Source organism: Ruditapes philippinarum, unplaced genomic scaffold (genome assembly GCF_026571515.1).
Source record: "Ruditapes philippinarum isolate M1 unplaced genomic scaffold, ASM2657151v2 ctg1839_1_1_1_1, whole genome shotgun sequence".
NCBI lineage: Eukaryota > Metazoa > Mollusca > Bivalvia > Venerida > Veneridae > Ruditapes > Ruditapes philippinarum.
Genome location: NW_026860628.1, coordinates 146,525 through 164,331, shown reverse-complemented (window position 1 = coordinate 164,331; position 17,807 = coordinate 146,525).

Below are 17,807 nucleotides of genomic sequence, written 5' to 3'. Positions count from 1 at the left end.
AAGCCTCTATCTAACTGTATTGAGTTCATTCTTTCACCTGCTTTCTTGTATTCCTAAGATGAACTTTACTGCAGAGGCATTCACAAGTAGAGATACTGCTTACATATATTATCATTAATAAATTGAGAAATATTTTACCTTCATAACATTGTAAATAATTGAACACAAATATAATTTGTTATATACACCAATGCAAAATTGTACAATTTTTGTATAACTCAAAATAAAAACAAAACCTTTTTGTTACACTTTTTACTAGTACTAGGAAGTGGACTCCTAACCCAACTGAAGATTTTGACATGACGGGACTAGATTTTGTTTAATATATTTAAGTTCGATATAAAGTCAAGAACATTAACTTGTGCATAAAATTTCAGGTTATCTGCTCACTCCGTTTATCAAGAATAATAATTTTAATTGTGAAGAAAATGACTCAAAATTGAAAAGCATTGCAACGCTTTTCACTCAAATCAGACGAAGAATAAATCAATAATACGATTTTCAATTTATTTCTTAATATATTTCTTGATTATGTTTTGCATATCTTTCTGTTTTAAGTGCCCGAGCTGATCTATGTAAGAAATTCAAATATTATGTTCTGAGTCGTTTGGATCTTTCCAACAACCAGCGCAGCTGAACAATACATGTATTCGATTGTGGCGTTACGCCTCTCCCGTTCCTCTGATTTCCATTTATTTGCAGTTATTCATCATACAAAACCTGGATGGTATAACACAGTACACAAATTCTTTTAAAGTTTTGTACACTTATCAGATAACTCTTCCGAATTCTTTCCACTTTAAAATCAATAGTTAGATCCCTTGACGGTAGGAAACGACTATTGCAGAAATCACGTCAAATTTTATTGAATTTCAAACAAGAACAATAAAAACGAGAATCATAAAGTAAGTGTATATAAAATAGTTTATGTAGATCTGGGGGAATGTTTCTTTATATTACGTTTCTGTAAAAATGAATGGAAGAACGTCTTTCGTTGCAGTGTTTTGTGTAAACGCTTAAAATAAACTAATAATACGTGTTCCCATTTATATTTAATAAAATACTCACGTCCAAATGTTTCATATGCTGTGTACCACAAAAACACGTACATGCAGGTATAAACAATTCTCTTACGAATATGAGTACGTGAATTTAAAATGTAGTATACATTTGCCTTCCCCAACGCTAAAAAAACCAACAAATGATAAAAAAATAAAATAAATGAAATAAAAATGAAATAGTCTAGATTAAATGATAAATACATAAAATAAAAGGAAAGAAAAAACGAACGAACGAACGAACGAACGAACAAAAAACAAACAAACAAACAAACAAACAAAATTGAAATAAGTAATAAAAATACACAAAATAAACTCATTTAATCAATAAATAAAACACCAACAAAACGCATTGCTCACAACTTTACCATAGTTTAGGGGTTGTAAGAATATGGCAGAATCCGAGTAACTCATGACTTCACGTATACAATGGTATAAGGTTAAAGTTTTGTGTAAAACATACTGTACTAGTAATATTTCAGTAGATAATGTACTGAAGGTAAGTGCACGGACCTAGCTATATGCATACATACATATAACACACGTAAGTACAAGTCAAACAGACGGACACTGCCAGGGTTATTATTACTATTTGATGGGAATCAAAGTTATTATATTACTATGATAATAAGAAGTAAGATAAGCTGCATAGACGTTTCTACGATATCGCTGATTGTCTGACTTCTGTTGCGCATGTGCAGTGTACGTAGCACTAACGATTGCTACATCAAAGCATCAAAATATGTTAGAATTGTATTCGGCACTTAGGTTATTCCCCTGTCCCCTCTTACAATTATTTATGGTGTGGACGTCAATTTTATGGATGTATTTGATTATTGCATCAATAACAAAAATCTGAAGCAGTTTTGAAGCTTAAATAACAAGAGATGTTTGTGAAACACCGAAAATGCCCACCCCACCGGCATTATACATTAATTATGGTCAGTAGACATGTAAAGGAAATTTACTTTTTGAACTTAAAATCATAGGGAGTCATCTAACGGTACTATCTGACTGGTATCAACCTATCAAGTATGACGCGTCTTAGCTAAAAAGCTTTCAAACTATAGGCTGCACAAACCGTGGTTGACATATAGACAGATTTGACTGTACTTCTTAATTATAAACAATTATCAATAACCATATTCAAACAATCTGAGTTTTTTTTATTGTATTCTTTAATTCAATTAATCAGATGACCTCTGTAGTTGCAGAGTGACAAAGTAATGGTCCGAGTGATATGTTGGATGTGCATAGCAGGCATGGTATGTGGTTAGCATTTCCAGTGTTAGATATGCATGATCTAAACATGAGACCTGGATATGCAGAATTAACAGAATTTATATTGGTAACGTTAGATCTTCCCATAAAGTCTGATATCTGAGCATTATAAGGTCTTGTGGATTCAATATTAAAATTTCCAAGAATTATTACGAAGAAAATGAACGGAAACTGTAAATACGTGTAATTGGAAGTTTTCTAAGTCCAAGGGGCATAACTGTGTCAACACTTGCTCGCTCGTACCCAAAACAAACCTAATCTACAAATCCTTATGATAAATCTGTATACGAAATTTCATTACAGTATGTGCAACCTCTGTGAAGAAAATGAACGGAAATTGCAAATAATTGGAATTTTTCTAAGTACAGGGGGCATAACTTGCTCGATCGTACCCAAAACAGAACTTGACCTAAATATACTTATGATAAATCTTTCTACTAAGTTTTATTTCAGTAGGTGCACACTTTGCGGAAAAAAATGAACGGTCACTGATGATGGATCGACAGATAGACCGACCGACAGACATCAGCAAAGCAAGGAGTAAGGACATGAAAAATAAACTATTTTTTGTTATCACATTTTTAATACTTGATTCATAAAGTTTCATTTTTAATACTTAATTCATAAAGTAAAAAATGAATCAACCACATAAATATTCCAATAAATGCAACAAGCCTGTCATACTGAGTTGACATATAAACTATCCTTTGCCGAATTTTATCTGAAACCTGAAATAAATAAATAAATAAATAAATAAAACATTGATCTCATTTCCTTATAAGGTTAATGAGATATAAGAATTGAATTCATATTAACGTGCCATTACAAACCCATCAACGGCTATACTCATAAGAAATTATTTTACCGTAACCTCTAAAACGGAGATACTCAAGAACAAATTACCTTTGCGTTCGTTACCACAGGAAGTAGAGTTCAATCTCCTTATAAGGAAAATGAAAGGAAAAAAATCCATAATTGCCCCAAGCACGACTATAAAAACATAAATCTGCTGAAATAAATATCGTAAATATTGATTAACAAGTCAACAATCCATTTGGAATATATAATGGGCCCTTGTATCAATAACACATGTCCAAGTTTAGCGTAAAATACGGACATGGGGAGGATGTGTCTTACAATAAACAACATATTTCATAATGTTTATTGAGCTAGTGACTTCCAAAGATATCGGAGTTTATCGTTGCCATTTGTAATGAAAAGTGTCACGCAATAGCAAAATCACGTACTGCTAGCAGAAATCTCGCGGGAACATATATCCGTTCTGTGAATAAATATTGCTTTGATTTCCATATCATCTTCTCTCAATACAGAATATCGCGACAAATTCATGCGACATTTAATTGATCCTACAATCTCTCAGACATTCTGGCAACTAATACAATAAGACTATCAGTCTTTTAGTCTAACTTTCACTACATTTGGTATTTAAATTACGTTCTTAGAAGTGCTAAGAAAAATCTATATTCGCATGAACACATCCCTTGAATAATTTGGTCTCGTCCTACAATTTCTGTTGCTAGACTCGTAACGTGAAGTCGTTCAGTAACTCCATGCGTCAGATGTGTTGGTCTCAAAGATTTCCAAGGCCGATGTTGACGTAAAATTGCAGTATTTAAGGCAGGTTTCGACGACAACGAACAAAATAATTCCAATGCTCGCAAATCGTCAAACCCGGTAAAATAACTACAGTCTAGATGACTCCTGTAGGTACGTGTGGAGACAATCCGCGCGGGAATCACCGTCTGTCTGCCTTTCCTGTTCTCCTTCTATATAATACAAAGCTGTAAGAGTGACGGTGTCATAAGGGCTATATTTCAGATTGTCATATGCTGTGTAACTTACTTATAGCTCTACAGCAAATATAAATGCATATATAAATCTTATACTTGAAAGTAAACAATAATGATGACACGATCATAAAATAATGAGAAACGAAGAAATATTAACTACCATAATATCCGATAGATAGGTGCTTGGCATGTTTTTTATCCGGGCAATGTGTTTGTCAATTATCACTAATAAAATACAACAATAACATTCCACACAAACACAAAAAGATAAAATAGTTACCGATAAAAAAACCTGTGTCTCAAACTATACAAATAATTCTTGTAATATCAGTCTTGCAGGTGTTTTATAATGATCTTTTTACACGAGAATTTAAAAAAAAAAATAATAAAAAAAAAACATTATAAAAGAAACTTTTAATGGAAGAGCTTTGCCAAACAGGAAACATTATTTTTGTGATTACAAATACAAACCCAAGTTTGATATTTCGTAGAAAGAAGAATATTTAGTCATTACAAAACATTAGCAACATAGCACAATATTCTATAAAATATGTTAATATGAATACATGAATCTATTAAAAAATTACTGCATTCGTCATGATCTGACCAAAAAGCCAAACGTAATTAAAGCATATGTCTTGAAAAATCATATATATACATTTATTTATATAAAATTAACATCCAAGCTTGTTTCAATTGCAATATTAGAATGCAATTCCATTCTGAATACTTTTTACCTTTATTGTGCGTCTAAAATGTTCCGATATTTTTTTATCTAAGCGTCAGTGTGTTTCATTTTCCTTGACATACGGATCATCCATACAGTAAAGCTGTGTTTGTCTGAAGCTGCCTTCAATAGTGCTATTCCCCTTTTGTTATCCCAAACATCTATTTGGGGCAACGTTTTGACGAAGCCATTTTCTAAACAATGCTATATTTGTAACATATACTCTAAATCAAAATAATCCATAAATGTCAAATAATTATTCAACAGCACTACATTCAAAGATAAATGTATGAATTATATTTCAAGAAATTAAAGAAACACCAACTGCCTTATATAATGTCTTGGAGCACTTTCATACGCTTTATAATACGAAATAATATTCCCGTAAATTATCCAACATACATCTGGAACGTATAGGACGGCGGTTAACCAATCATGACAAACGATTTGCCTAATAAATGCACAGTCAGATATCTATAGTAACTGGAAATCGACTGGTATTGTTAAAGGTCATATTTTCTGATTTCAATATATCTTCCTAAAGTGGCTGCTCAGGCATTTATACAATCTAGTCGCCCGTAGGCAAATCAGACTAGAAGTGCCTCATAGACATGGATTCCTCAGTGACTTGCGAATGAATCAACGTCACGGAATCCTTTTACATAGTACCATAATCTAAACTGGCAAAGCATTCCAGACTGAGAAATTCAATAAAGAAAACTCAGTTTACACATATAATAATTCATTTTCAATTTTCTCATGAGAGACTGAACGTTTGTTATGGTGTCACGAAATGGATAAAGAATGGGATAAACTGAAAGGGGGTCTTGTTTTACTTTACTCTGAGATTTATGACGCGCTAAGTATTATGAACGAAACGCTAGGTGACTGCGTGGAACATATACTGTAACAGAGAAAGTATTTTCCAAGGTGGAAATGTGCTTAGAAAGTCATTAATATTTAAATAAACAAATGCATGTGCCCCAGCTACAAGGCAAACGTTTTGTCAGGTCTACAATGATGTAAATACTTTACCTTTATTTTCGTTCTTCGTTATTTCATTAGCTGTCAATTTACTGTAAAAATAAAAAAGAAATATCTGTACCGGTAATATCATCATAACATACATATACCAAAATGGCATGGTGACACAAGAGGAACAACTGTTTGGTAAACGGCATAACCAGCTCTCTTTCTGAACTCGATAAACTTGGGTTAGACTAGGGTGGGTATTGTACGAAACTCAGCAAAACATCCTGAATCTAGCATATTTCTTACAAATTTGATAGGACATCTGTCAGTTTGTGATAAATCATGTTTCTTTAGACTATTAAAGCATAGAAATACCCATCTTATCAAAAACATGATTTTTGTCCCATGAAATTGGTTTTTGATATCTGAGCAAGTGATGGCAAGAATTTTGGTAAAATATCAGCATTTCTTATGGAAACGATTAGTACCATTGGTATAAAATTTGGAAATTAAAATAATCAACTGCACGAAACCGAATAAAAAACAGCATATGTACCATGAGCTTTATCAAGAAAGAAATCCCAAATAATTTTGCTTCAGGCAAAACATCTTTTATTTCTTTAAATGTATAGACCTTGCACAAATAGATATCGTTCTTTGTCACCAGCTAACAGGGCCTGATACATCATGGCACCAGATATATCATTTAATATGCCACAAAATGAAGAAATAGATTGATAAATGATGGAAAATGAGAATACTTGTATTATTTCAAGTGTGTGATGTCAAATTCAATTTGTCATGTTTCGCGTGCTCACGTGCTCATGTTCTCATGAGATCATAGCCCATGTGACATTCTCTTTTTGTCTATCTCTGATACAGTAGTAGTGTTTGTGATTGGCAGAGATTTTAATGTACGTGAAAGCGTTATGTCCTTTGGCATTTTCCTTTAACCTAACTAGAGTGCCATACTGTCACGCAAACATATTAGATGAAAATAGATAATTGAAACAAAACAAAATCCATGATCATCTGGAATCACTTTCAGGTGTGAAAAATACAAGTGAAAAAATACAAAATATATTTAACCTGTATGGAACTTTATTATGTAAACATGTGCTTAATATTATAACTGATGAATACTTACCAACTTGATTTGCATTTATATCATTGCTACGAATGTTTGTGTTTATGTTTCACTATTATTATACATATTAAATTTTAAATAATATCTTTCTGTTCATTAACAATTTGTAGTTGCACGTTATTAACCCTCATTTCAACGGTTAAATATTACAGCATTGCCGGTATCAACAATAACAAGCCTACTACTCTGGACATTCAATCAGGCACTATTTACTCGAATTCCGTTTTTCTCGAAGTGAAATACCAAGTCCCTTGAAATTCGAGTTACCGAGAGTCAACTTAATGGATACAGATGTAATAAACCGATGTATATAAACAGCAAAAGAGATTCAACAACATTTCTGTGACAATATAAACTAATAGATACACCAGCCTTATGTAGAATAACTAAATTCATTAAAATAGTTTACTTGTAGACTGCGCCCTTAATTTTAAGAAAATCTCTTCGTCCGGAGTTTACAGAAAAACAAGTACTTTGTGAATCAGAGATTGCGCACATTATGCTTCAGACTAAAGAGGAGAGGAATGTCTTTGCATCGCAGAAGTCAGATATTAGCTGCATGTAATATTCGTAAATAAGGATGACTCTAATGTAAAATATTAGCGTGCGGCCCAGGAGAGATTTTCCGTTACTGAATCGCTTAATCATACCATGAATAATGGCTATGAATGTTTGCAACGATTTACATATCAGTATGCGGACAGAAATTGATGTTTAAACATTTCTGCCCGTTGCTGGGTAACAAATACCAATTGTTCATTAAGGATCCAAATTACAGAAAATCTCTCCTAAATTGTATAAATACAAGGATTAATATGCTCATCATCTAGCTGATATTGTCTTTATTTTTATAGTATAATTTACTATATATTCTAAAAGAAGGAACAATTATTGAAATGTCGTCAAGTTGAGAACAAATTGATTTTATGAGACGCCGATTGATTATACAAGAGAACCACCGCTTGGTTTAATAATGTACGACATGCAAATATTGAGGGTAGCATTTGAATAATGTTTGGTATTGTAAAGACAGCAAAATATCAAATGAAAAAAATAACTACTTAATTTCAGATTTTTGTAAGTATCATTTAACTATACCAATGATGTAATTGTACCGTACCATACCGTACCGTACCGACCTGTACCGTACCGCCGTACCGTACCGTATCGTACCGTACCAAACCAAACCAAACCAAACCGTACCGTACCATACCATACCATACCATACCATACCATACCATACCATACCATACCATACCATACCATACCATACCATACCATACCATACCATACCATACCATGCCATGCCATACCATACCACACCATGCCATGCCATGCCACGCCATGCCATGCCATACCATACCATACCATACATACCATGCCAAACCATACCATACCATACCATACCATACCATGCCATACCATACCATACCATACCATGCCATACCATACCACACCACAAGACATACCATCCCATACCACATCACACCATACCTCAACACAACACAACACAACACTGCCGGTATATTATTATTTAAATACATGCAAACAATACTAATAAATTAGAAAAACATTTTTTGAATATTTACCAGTTGTTCAGACTAAAATCTTTCTACTTTTGATATTATCATTTTCATAACATGCATAAACAGAAAAAAAAACTTTATTTGATACATTGAAACAGTGCGTTTAATACAACTTTATTCAAATTTTAATGCATAGAATTAAAGTAATATCATGGCATAGAGACACAAAATGTCTTAATTTCAATTAAAATGCATAATATCAGTGCTCTCTCAAAGATCAGAAAAAAATATATCTGTAAAATAGTTATATTCTATTCATATATTTATGCACAAACAGAGACTTATATTACCTTGTGATGGATTATAGCTTTATAGATAGGAAATGATGCTGTCAATTCGAGCCATGTGTCTTTTGCACGACATACCGCAGACTGTAACAGAAATGAGATATGCTTTGACAACGACGCATCTTAGATGAAATAGGAGACCAAATTACTAGATTCAATGTCATCTGATTGATCGCCATTAAAGTGATATTTAGAGAAGAAAATATTATGTTTATGATTGATAGTATTACACTATTATATAGAATATTTTACGACAGTGGATAGAATAAACATATCAATTCGTTATTAGTAAAACAACATCGTGAAAAGTGACGTAGAATTTTTTGAAGGTCGCACAATAAACACAAAATTGTAAATTTTGCTGACTTGGTTAAAAATTGCAACTTTTGCAAATGGTAGCACAAACAGAAGTATCATTGGTATTACTGTCAATCTTAAATTTTACTGGATGGTCCAAAATATTTTTCATCTATATGGTATTTGGAGAAAATAACGTAAATGACCCTAGCCAAGATAAAAGTATCAAATCAGAATACATACAAATTAAAGTGTGTCGCAAGCAATAAAACAATACATATAATATATCTTATGATGGACATTAGGTCTGTGTAAACCGCTCTTTTATATTTCTTCTATGGGGGAAAAAAGTTAATAACAAACTGTTGAACATTATTGTCAGACATACTTTTGTATTTGCAGACTTAGTAGTTTGACATGATGTATACGAGCGGGGACATGGAGCATCTATTGAGCGTTAGAATCATTTGTCTAGACTTGTTTAACAAGAGGGCAATTTATCTATGATGACAAATTTATACTTCAGACATTATGTTCTTTCATGGGTAAGTAATAAACATGATGAAAGTCTGGAGAAATCTCTAGACACACTGTGATGTCCTACTAAAAGGATATATATGTAGATACTTACAAAACATTTAAACAAGTTGGTATTGATTCTGAAGATATACAAATCTCTGTTTAACATTGGGAGAAGAATATAATGTTATACTAAATTATATATTACGGTGCCACAGAGGTGACATTTATCTCGTGCTCACGAGATACTATGTAGTGGCCACGTGGTACTAAGTCGTGCGCACTAGATGATTAAGTTGTGCGCTCTAGATACTATGTCGTGTGCACAAGTTACTAAGTCGCGGCCACGAGTTATAACCTGATACCTAACTAGTTAATTAAGAGGTTAGGTTACGTAAACGTAGTTTAACGAATACCTAACTAGTTAACTAGTGAACTATTTACCTGATAACTAGTTTAATTAAGAAGGTTAACTAGTTACGTAACTTAGTTAACTGATACGCTAAACTAGTTAATTCCAAGAGGTTAACTAGTTACGTACGTAACTAGTTAACCTGAAAATTAACTAGTTTAATTAAAGAGGTTAATCCTAGTTACGTAACTAGTTAACCTCTTAATTAATTAGAGTTAAATCGGTTATCTGGTGGCAGAAATATGCCACCATAGATAATTCTTTGGTCGGTAGAGAATAATTTGTGGGTCGGCAACGAGATACTTATTGTCGTTAATTAAAGAGGTTACTAGTTTATGCGTAACTATCGTTAAACCACTTAATTATCTCGTACATACGACTTAATAATAGTGCCCTGTATGAGGCTTATTCGAAATTCTATATATCAAAGAAACGCCGCTATCTTTCGTACCAATCATTCATATATAAATTGAGACTTTCATGTTGCAATTTAATTTTGCTGTAACGCTCACATATTACTGATACAAACAAATCGTTTTCATCAGTCCTGGGCTTCAATCAATTCCTAACATGAGAACCTTTTGATTAACGATAGGAATCTGAATCAAAAGTAATGATATAAGATTGATTTGATTTGTCTGTATAAAATAAGAACTAATTTGTCTATATTTGTATCTTATTTAATATTGTGCCTGTTGCCAAGGACTGGTTTCCTACAAACTCTTATTGATTCTTTTGTACACATCAATTCACTTTCTGAATCTGTTATTCATAGAAGCTATATTCAAATAAATGTTATGGCTTTTATAATGATGATGATGATAATGATGATGACGACAATGATGATTATAATAATAAAAATAGTACAACATTTTTGATCAGTTTTCGCATAATTTAGGTTAGTTAAAGTATACAATGCAAAGTTTAAACTACTCGAATTGATGTTTTAGATACACCGCCTTGATTTGGCACTAATTAACTTTGTATTATTGTTACATTATCTTCTTAACGTGACACTGATTATTGGTAAATAGAATTGGTCTCAGTTTAATAAAACTTATAAACATGTGTAGATGTTTTATATCAAAATCTATAATATTTCATATCCTTGTATTGAAAATAAAACCACGTTTTATGATGTTTTATTGAATTAATGACGCCAAACATATCCTAGACATCAGTCACATACCAAAATGTACATAATGATTAGAAAACAACTGTTAACAACTTGATATTATACATATTATGATAACAATTCCCATTTACAGAGCACTAAACTCTAAGATTTACAAAGTATTTTCTTGAATTACAAATTTTCATATCAGGCGTACATAAATGTATCTTTATAATTTTGTATTTGTGTTATCATGGCAGACGAAAAAGAAAATCACATTAGATCTTGCCCACATCAAATATTTGAAGACGTTGCGGCTGTATTTATTGCATTGGTTTATTGCCAAAACAGTTAATCAGATATACATAAAAGAAACTACTATCACATTTAACAATGTTCTTATTTGAGATTTTTACAATAAGCATTCGTTCGCAAGCATCGGCATTTTCTCTCTGACAAGGGAAATCAATATTTTTATAGACACATAAATTTCTGTACGAAGTACGTACGGTATTATGCAGATCTTAACTTTGTGTTTGGCGTCTTACCGAAAAAAGAAACAAGTATATTCTTGTTTCTACATTATGTAATAGTATACAATTTCCAAATATGTAATGGAATGTAGTGGATGTGTTTACTGGTTTAAGACAAGAAGCTGGCGCATTACATGTTAAATTTCTTGAATGAACTTGTCTTATTTCCATTGTTTTGGGACTGTAAATTATCAAATTTGGTGATATTAGAAAATTTAGTAAGTCAGCCAATAGTGTAGTTGTTGCTAAGACTGCATATGATGCCTGTTATGGTATTGCTTTGCATTGGTGGCAAAAGCTATCATATCCGGTTTCAGTAGGGAAAAGACTTGATATCCCCCAAGGCTGTGACGCAACACAATTCTCATTACAGTCAGATATGCACGGTTGCTTATCACGTTACGTTTAACGGGTTTCTGTAAGTTAAATCCCACAATCTTAAAATTCCACAACAAAACTGTATTTAAGAAACATAAAAATCATGCATAAATCATACACATAACAAATAATATAATCTTTTTTTACCGGCAACAAGTTTAAAAATTGCCAACTGAAGTTCAAACTCCTTAAAACTTCTTATGTAAATAATTGATTTTGGGTCATAAAAAAACCCCACAAAACAACAAGGACAACAACAGCAACAACAAAAACAACACTAAAAACAACAACAACAACAACAAAACAGCTATAACTAACAAACAACCTGCTATTGGGGATAAAAATAGAAGAAAAACAAAATCATTTCAAAACACAGTTCATACTTTACCGTATGTAGATAGGAAAATAGAAAACAAAACAAACAAAAATTGTTGTGGGAAATTCTTTTTTCAAAACACGTTTTCTACTTAACTGTATCTTAGTATGATGATAGTCACCGGATATAGATATTTATTCAGATATACTGTGATGAAATATTCGCAACTGTTATAAAAGAAATGTATTCTTTAACATTCATTGAGATGAAGTTTAAAGTAAAAAGTCTATCTCCGTTTTTACAAAGAAAATGTCATTAGTAAACGTTTTATAATAAATCATGCTCAAACTACAGTAAAAATAATTGAAATGTCCTTAATAGAAATCATTAAGTAGAAAGAAAACCTGTTGCATAGCATGTGGTATATCACTGAATAAGAATAAGTATTGAAAACATATCTATAAGGTACATAAGATTTACACCATTCTTGTTTCTTTTTGTAACATTACAGTTTCATTTTTTGAATAATTTTTTAATCTGTACGGTAAAGTAAGCTTTGGAAGAAACATATGAAATTTGGCCCACCCAATCTATGTATACTTACCAACATTATTCTTGAAATTTATGGCTCTTGATCATAATTCACGAAATTTCGATTTTTTGTAGGAGATAAAATATTTGCTAAATTTGTTTATCATTGTCAATGAAAAAAGTCAGGTTAAAATATACCATCCATAAAATATGTTTAACAAATATAATTATCTCTGCATGTTAGGGATTACCCATTCCATATTAAGAAATATTTGCTTTGTCTTTACATTAAAATATACAGTCATGAACAGCGTCTATGAATCTACGAAATGACACATACATGTTCAGGAATGGCCTCGCATATTACGTCATATGTTACAAAGATATGATATGCCGAGGTTGAGGCAAAGCAGACGTGAATAAATCTTGCTTAATTATACCGGGTGTTTGATGTACTATCCTCAGAAAGTGTTCCGAGAACAACAGACACATAATTCATAAAGATAAGAAGCAAGACGAAAATACAGAAAAAGCAATGCCTTTGGCCATGTACATGATGTACTTGTTTTTATTCTTGTTTGAGAAGGTATATAGATATAACTATTTACATGCAATCATCATGCACTGCTACGCTTTGCTTTTATATAATGTTATTCCTCCTATGGCACAAGCTCTTATACAATTCATGTTAAATAGGACAAGTAATAACAGCAACAACCATTTTGTCCAATATACTATGAAGTTCAAATTCTTCTAAGAAGTAGTGCTTCTATTGAAATCGTATGCATACAGTTATAACATTCTTAATAAATAATATTTAATCATAATTTGTCCGTATCAGTCAATTTTGTAGAATCCTTTAATAGAAAGCCTGATACTTGTGCAAATTCCTTGATGTACTTTAAATCTTTTTTTATAGGAAATGTTGCCTGACGCATCTTCGAGTAACCAATTATGATGAAATACTGCACGAAATTGCTTGCTTCAAATCGATACCTTCTTTGATTAGGCTGTTCATATAAAACATAAAAATCGAACCACTTCAAGCTACGGTATAAATGGAAATGTCATGTTTATATCATGTAAATTATCAAGATTTCGAGATGAATGATGGCGATATGGCAGGCAAAAGGCAGTTTTGAAAGAGAGCAATCATTAACTTTAAAAAGGACTGTGTTTGTTGTGTGCTCAACTTCAAAGTCCATTCTTCTTTAAGAGTGACTGAAGCTGATATTGGTGATAATACACTCTGAAAGCATTAGCTACAGCGATATTTTGTCAACACTTATATGATTACAGAAAGCCAATTAAGGCGGCAATATGAAAGATGGAAATCATTTATATATAGGAAATAGAAACACTACCACTTACTACATACATGTGACAAAACGAAATAAACAGAATTGATTTTGTCAAAAAATAGTATATTGCTTAGTACATTGCCGAACTCCGCTTTCACACTATACGAGCATATTCCCGGTTTATGATTTTATTACTAACTCTTATATGTCTCGTGATTTCGTCACTATGATACGGCATTCGTGGTCAATCCATACATACCAAAACATCAAAACCGGTGCAATATAGCCGATAAATACCACTCAAAGCGATATCATTTCTTAAATAAAATATTAAAACAATCATTTGCTACCTGTTATTGTTTTACTTACAAATAAGACCAATATGTCTGATTGATCACTACGTTCGAAAGTAACTGAATCGGAAAGAAAAAAAAAAACGGTTTTTGATTGCAGTGATCTCGTTCGGTTCGATTTATCGATCTCGGCCAAATGATTGCAAGATCAAAAGACCAAAGGTGCATTATCAATGCATGCGGCAGCGTTATATTTTATTGAATATCTTCTTTTAGATTTCAACACCTTTAAAACATTTTATTGATACGAGTTTCTGTTGAATGTAACGGAAATAAATTGCCTCAAATTACTTTTAATGGCACACTGACTGATTTATAGCCATGATACTGGCTTTATTTGCCATGAGTTCTTGAAATAAATTGCCATGCGCAATAACAGTGTTTATCAAAATTTCACGTTGCTGGAGCGAGTGTTCTATAAGATTTATTGTCGCACAACGCAATGCAATGTAATAAATAAAATCATCCTAGAGACTGAATATTTAACAACTTTATTCTTCCTATTTGGAAGTTTAATGTACACAACAAAATGGACAACTATCATTTTCAAGATTTGCACAGTATTTTCATTGTATCAGTAATTGTTGTAAAACATACAATCTCTGCAAATAATTATTATAGTAACAAAATCAATTCAAACTGAATCTCAACCAAAACATAGTGATGTGCAATTGAAATGAATACATTCTAAGCAAATGAAAGCGATTGCATTGTTTTTGTTCAATCAGGAATGATTTGGCTTTTTATTCTTCTATATCATATCCATTTCCAGTTTAAATTTACCTTTTATGTGTTTAAATATTACTATAAGCTAAAGGAGTAGATACAGTGTGATAAACTGAAAATTGTCCGCTGCTTACAAGGCTTATAAAGATTTCTTCAAGAATTTTTAATACTTATAAACATAGCAATCAATTTCAATTCACTTGCTTTTTTCTTAGTTCATATAACATAACAACAGTTCATATAAAATGAAAACAGTTCATGTAACATAACTAAATGACATAAAAAGCAAGCAATAGAAATTATAAAAAAACAATAACTTCTTTGATTAAAAGGTTTAAAACTTTCTACAATCATTTACGATTTATGTAAATATGTATTTACATTTTGCTATAGTTACATCTATTTTAAAATTGCAATTTTCAACAGGCGTGTGTGTAATGTGTCGATGGTCCGGCTTCGAGTCTAAAAATGTCTAACTTTTTTTCCATTCCACATGCGGTTATACCTAACCTTAATATATCTTCATTTAAAAGTATTTGTAAAATTTATTGAAATACTTTAAAGACAGATAATAAACTATATTGTTGTACCATTATTTTTACGAATCATAAACATAACACAAGTTCTGTATTAAAATGCCAAGTCTGTGAATATGTCATTTTTAATGTCTAGATATATTTAAACAAGCCAAATGTAAATCAGTAGATTATATTGTACACTGGTGAGACATATAAAAACACTCTTTACATGTGAACCTTTCATGTTCCCGTCTGTTGCCACTTTTGCCAAAATAAACATAAATCTTTGTGCTTAGACACTGCAGTCAAATATGCATCTTTTCAGACAAGGTTTTATGCATTGTTTATCAGATGTCCTTACGATGTATGAGGGTACTAGCACGTAAAACACTTAACTAAATGCAATAGTTGAGATAAACTATCGTCAAAACTTGTTTGCGTTTTTAGGAAAAGAGACGTTTTTGTTTAATAACCAATAGAGATACAGCACGTCATAGCAATTTTTCTTTATTGTAAAACTCTTTGATATTCAATGAACATTACCACTTAAAATGCCAGGATGAGTTAACACGAGCTTTCCAGAGAAAACTGAAGTGTTTATACGATGCAATAGGAACGCTGTATTCGGAGTGGTTCAGACATTTTCCTTTGTTTGCCCATTAAAGATAGTGGATCCGTGATGTCAGTATAATATTTCCGTGAAGTAACATCTTCTGATGTTTTCGGTATTCTTCGGACGACGTCATTGAATATAACACAAATAAACAGTCAATTTCTGTTAATGTCATAAACCTTAATGATCATTTTAAAGATGTTTTATTGATGTATATGATTAAGTTTGGTAAAATTAGGAAGTATGCTTTTCACTCAACGACATTTAGTTTTGAAAACATAAATTAAATGCAATTATACTGCAGGCATGTTACTTGTGTTCAATTATTGCCTTCTCGAACATTTTTTTTCAAACTTCAGTAATAAAATAATTGAAAAGTATACCAAGTATGGTGCCTATTTTACCATCATAATTTTGATTCATTTTATTTGTTTACCAAGTTTCGATACATATCAGTTAAGTATAAACAGGTTTTCAAGATAGGAGAGCTAACAACATTAAAAGTTTTCATTTAAATTTATTCTCAATCAATAATACAACATAATGAGTCTTATACTTCTTGCATCACATGGTGTTTTTATTTTTTGCCTATCCCATTTTATATAATATAACAATGGCTACTTGTAACAGGTCAAAATGGACTTGTAAAATTAGAAATAAAACACAGCACACTTCACTCATTTTTGTTTGTTTGTAGGACATTAAATAGGGTCCCGTGTTTCATCTGCATATATAGAGCAGAGATATACGGAAAACAAACTGTGTTTCATGCCAATAACCGTTGGTAAAAATTTCCAACGCCACATGCTATCATATGTTTGAGACAAAAACTGAAAACATGTATAACCCATCCCATAAATTGTTTTATGCAATGACTAGTGAAAACATATTTGTAACTACAATAAAAAGCAGACTGAAACGACCAAAAGAAAAAAAGGAAAAAGTGAAACATTGCACCATTGAATCAATAAGTTTTATGTAACGGCAATTATTTCTGACAATATAATTATGCAAATAATACCGCTTATTCTTGTGACGGCTGTCTCAGACTGTAACACGAGTCTTATCTGCAGGAAATGCGTTTTTAATGTTTCAGGTAGTTGGTAGTTTATTATTGACGACCTCATCAATTTCATAATGCACCTAATGAAAGTCTTATATAGAAACCACCAACGCGCCGGTAAAGTTACCGTTAAGAACGCAGTTCTTTGAGGTAGATAAATGCTTCAGACGGCAGAGACATTATGTATAATTTGATCCGTAATCGTTCTCAATTATTCAAAATAATGATTTAATTTTAAAAACAAAGTATAAGATGTCTTACTCA